The sequence below is a fragment of the Dromiciops gliroides genome, chromosome 2 (genome assembly GCF_019393635.1).
Source record: "Dromiciops gliroides isolate mDroGli1 chromosome 2, mDroGli1.pri, whole genome shotgun sequence".
NCBI classification, from domain to species: Eukaryota; Metazoa; Chordata; class Mammalia; order Microbiotheria; family Microbiotheriidae; genus Dromiciops; species Dromiciops gliroides.
In genome coordinates, this window is record NC_057862.1 from 311,165,597 (window position 1) to 311,170,930 (window position 5,334).

The following is a 5,334-nucleotide window of genomic DNA, read 5'->3' on the forward strand; positions in this document are numbered from 1 at the left end:
TGGAGGGAGAGAGGAGAGAAGGGAAAGAGGGAGGAAGGGAGGAAGCAGAAAGGAAAGGAGGAAGGGAGGGAGGGAGGAAGCAGGGAGCAAAGAAGGAAGTCTGGAAGGAAGGAAGTGAGGGAGGAGTCCTAAATGCTTTGGAACCCCCTTCCTAGGGATAATCTAGGAAAGACTCACAGCTTGAGGAGCTGTCTGGAAGAAACTGGCCCTGCTCCTAGGTGGGATAACACAAATGCAAGTAAGTCTTTGAAGGACTGTAAAATGAGAGAGAGGACAAGGTGCCTACTCCTCAAGAAATCCAAGCTTAATCTTGAAGGGATTCCAGTTCACCACACATCTACAAAACAGAAAAATATTAGAAACAAGGGATAATAATAGTTGACACTGACAAAAGTTTAATTCTTTTAAAAATACAATTTACTGATGTATTTTGTCCTTGACTGGCAACATGTCATAGTAGATATGGAGCTGGCCTCAGAACCAAGAAGACCTGGGTTCTAATCCTACCTCTGACATGAACTGACCATGTGAACCCAGAGAAGTCACTTCAATTCCCAGTGCCCTCCCTAGGCATCTCAGTCCCAATTGGTGGAGGGAATTTCCTGGGACAATGAAATTACAGGTCTAATCTCCATTCCTAGTATGTCCTTACGTCACAGTCATTTCTGGGTAGGGGCACAAGTAGAGCCACCCCCACCCCAACTTTCCCTTGTAATAAAGAGCCACAATTAAGCAAAGACATCCCATTGGGTGACTGAAACAGACTACATATAAATCATTCTGTCCTTGTCATCGCTTACCTCTCTGTCTCCAGGAGGGAGGTAGACAAGAGCGTGCTGGAACCAGGAAACCCTATTGTTAAATTTTCAGTGGGCATTTACACCTTGGAATTCAGCAAATGCTACAAATGTTTTGTTGGTTGTCTAGACTTTAAGAAAGTGATTGGGAAAATGTTAAGAATGTAAATTAGGGGGCAGCTAGGTGGCACAGTGGATAAAGCACTGGCTCTGGATTCAGGAGGATCTGAATTCAAATGTGGACTCAGACACTTGACACTAGCTGTGTGACCTTGGGCAAGTCACTTAACTCCCATTACCCCCGGGTGGGGGGAACCCACATACACATAGACAAAAAAACAACATACACACAAAGAATGCAGATTAAATGTAAAAGTGTGTCATATGTACACTTTCTTTTTTTGTTCTTCTTGAGATCCAGTTGTTAAACAATTACCAGCACACAACTGGAGATAGGTTTAAAAATTTGTTCTCTGGGACCTTCATTGATTTTTTTAGGTATTCTGAGTTTGATTTCCTTTTAGCGATCTTGTTGTCATTTACATTGTCATCATTGTATATATTATTCTTTTCTCCTTGTTTCTTTTTGCAAATCCTCCCATTCCCCTGTCATCCTTCCTTACTGTACAAAAATATTCCATTACATTCACATACAATAGTTTGTCGTCCCCCCCACTCCCCGTATTCTCCAACTGATGGGCAGATACTTTCTTTCCAATTCCTTACTACCATAAAGAGTACTTCTCTGAATATTAGATCATTGTTTCTGGTTTTTACTCCTTTGGGGCATAAACCTAATGGTGGTGTCCCTGAGTCAAAAGAAAGAGCTGACATTTATATAGAACTTTATATAGATAGAACTTTGAGGTTTACAAAGCATTTTACTTACATCATTTCACCTGATCCTCACCACAGCCCAGTGAATTAGTTGTTGTCTCCCTTCCATTACAGATGAGGAAACTGAGGCTCAGATACAACTTGTCACTCAATGACGGGGGGTAGGATTCAAACCCAAGTCTTCTAAACTTGGAAGTCCGGTGTTTTATCCACTAAACCACACGACTTCCTCTGTGTCTGGAATCAAGTATTTCCAGTAATTCGAGAAATCCTTAGAACATCCAATCCAGCTTATCTGGCTGCAGCAAGGTGACAATACTGAAGCCAATGAGGTAAGCCTTACCAGGATGTAGTATGCAGCTGTTATGTTTCATTGACCGGTTGGTGGTAGGATGAACTTTTAGGAAACACAATGGACTAAGACAATGAAGTTCAATCTTGTTCTTTTCAAATGCTTCCTTAATACTTTCAAAGTCCACACAAGTGGCCACCAGATGGAACCATGATTTAACATCTTTGGAAATGGTGGCGGAACACATTTCCAGCTGCCATATTTTTGTGTATAAGCCATTAATTTTTTAAAAATTCCCATTTCGTGGATAAAGCACCGGCCCTGGAGTCAGGAGTACCTGAGTTCAAATCCGGCCTCAGACACTTAACACTAGCTGTGTGACCCTGGGCAAGTCACTTAACCCCAATTGCCTCACTAAAAAAAAAAAAAAAAAAAAAAGTCTAAAAAAATTCCCATTTCAAACCTGGAAGTAGGAAGGAAACTTATATGATTCATGGGATTTGTTTGCCCCAAGATGGCAAGTATATTAGCAAGATGGCCTGCTCAGTGCGCAGAGAAGGAATCACTTGGGACCTGTGGTTCCTGTGTTGAGAAGACACTCAAATTGGGACCCAAATTGAAGACCAAGGAAATTGTCAATGAGTCTTTGTCTCCCACCATTGCTGGCTTATTTTTTGGAGGCTCAATAGGCAGCTGCTGAGGGGGAACCATTTTCTCAGAAATACAATTGAATGACAGCTCAATGAATACCTTAGATGGTTCCAAGGAGCCCTGGCTCTCTGGGACCCCACCAATCTGAAACATATGGTGAGTTTGTTTTCAATTGGGCCATTTCCCCTGCTCACTCCATGCATTTGCTCCCATGTTGCAATTACAGCTTCTAAGTATAAACCTCAAACGGAGGCTCTCCTGCATTTGTGGTGAGCATATGGACAAATGGAAAATAAACAGCCCAAGGAATTTCTGGCAACAAAACTAGCTTACAATAAGATGTTGCCATAAGGAGAGTGGTCCAAGCCAATGGAACTTTTATACAAGATGGTGACACAAAATTACTTCAGTAGCCTGTTTCCACGAGGTTTATCTTGTTCATTTCTTGCCACACAGAACTAGCATCCTGGTGCAGACCAAGGAGAGGATTCATTTAAGGCTCTAGTATCTTGGAGGCTTCCATGAACCACTGCAGCTCCTACTCATTGAATTATAATTAAAATAACCTTAACATCTAGCATTTATATATTATATATATTTATGGTTTGCAAAGCCATTTACATATATTATGTCATTTGATCCTCACAATAACCCTGTAAGGAAGATCTTATTATTATTCCCATTTTGTAGATGAGAAAACCAAGGCTGAAAAAAAAATGACTCATCCAAGGTGATGAGAATGCTGGTTATTTTCAGTTATAGAAGGTTCTCTCCTAGGAATGCTGGCAGGGATATCAAGTCTTGTTTGGAGGTTCTAGGGATGAATTTGGAAAGATGATTTGAAACTTTACCCACCAGGCTTAGAAGCAATACATCAAGGTTACAGGTGGACACAGGAGCAGGTTTGATCAAAGTTCCACAACTTCAATTTGATGTGCTTTCAATGGAGTCATAGGGTAATCAGGAAGGCATTTGGCAGGGCCTAGCCATGTGCTGGGAGAGGAAGAAAAAGGAGTGAGAGAGCAGAAAAGGAAGCAACTTCATAGTGGGAAAACCCCCAGGAAACTTAGGTTCAGTTTCTACCTCTGTCATTATCTTGTTGTGTGACCTTGGGCATGCCACAACCTTTCTGGGTCTCATTTTTCTCATTTGTAAAAGGTGAATTTCATTAGCCACCACAGTCTTTTCCTGCTCTAATCTTCAATTAGATGCAGCATGGTATGGTGGAAATCCTTCTGGACTTAGAGTCTGGGGATATGGGTTTGAATCTTGCTTCAAACACTTACTAGGTAGGTGTCCTATAAACTTTTTACCTCTAGTTTCTGATATAAATTCTGTTTGGCATTTAAAGTCCTTCTCCTACCTTTCCTGTCTTCGTATATATTTCCCTTTTCTTCATGGGCTTGATGGTCTAGGTAAACTGAACTTCTTACTAATCCTCACACATAAAGTCCTATCTCCCATTTCCATACTTTTGCACGGGCTATTCCCCATGCCTGGAACACATTCCTTCTTACTTTAGAATCTCTCTCAGAATCCTTATTTTCCTTCAAAAAACCAACTGAAGTGTTTCCTTCTACATAAGACCTTTCTTGATCTCCCCCAATGCTAGTGCCTCCTCCCCTCAAATTTTTGTTGTTATTTTTCAGTTGTGCCCAACTCTTCATGACCCCATTTTGGATTTTCTTGGAAAAGATACTGGAATGATTTACCATTTCCTTCTCCAGCTCATTCTACAGATGAAGAAACTGAAGTAAAAAGGGTTAAGTGACTTGCCCAAGGTCACACAGCTAGTGTTTGAATGCAGAAAGATGAGTCTTCCTGACTCCATTTCCAGCACTCTATCCACTGTGTCACCTAGCTGCCCCCAAATTACCTTGTAATCATTTGTGTATGTTTTTTATATTCTGATTTACATACATGTTTTTTCCCTTTATAGAATGTAAATTCCTTGAGGATGACAACAACCGTTTCATTTTTATGTATTTCCCACATAAGTGCTTAACTAATGCTTGTTGATTGGCCACAGGAAAGTCATTTAATTTCTCAGAGCCTCGGTTTATTCATCTGTAAAACAGGGATGTGTGTGGGGGGAGGGAATAAAATTTGCCCCACCTACCTCACAGAATTGTTGTGAAGGAAATACTTTGAAAATCTCAACATGCTATATATAAGTCCTAGTTGTGATTATTTATAGGAAGAAGGAGAGAAAGAGAAAAGGCTACAGATGTCTAGCAGACCCCTGATAGTTGTGTTGTTCATGCTGTATACCTGGGCCACATGAATGTGGCCTCCGGCTGCTCTTCCTCTGACTCCTGTAATTGTTATTAATCTCGTCATCTCATTTTGGATAAGGAGAATGGAAACCCTCCTTCCTTTGAGCTGGCTGAGAGCTGGGCCGACTTCCTTCTCTTTTCACCACCTCTCCCCCACCCTCCACTGGTGGGAATGCATTTACTTTTTATTGTGTGAGGGATCCCAAACAGGAAGAATGGCTTTCTGGGCTTCTCAGAAATAGAAGGCTCTGTGGGTTTGACCGCTGATGGTTGTGAGGAGAACCTTTTGAAGATATTTTCTGGAGAGAAGACTCAGAGGGACGCTGGGGCAGCTCTGGAAGTCATTTGTTCAATGGAGTATATACTGGTAGCATTCCTTCTGGACCTACTTCCCCACTCCCACTCTCATCAGGAGGTTGAGATCTCAAAGAGTGGCTGACTACTGCTCCCCCAAGAGCTGTAGATGCTACCCTCAGAGGTT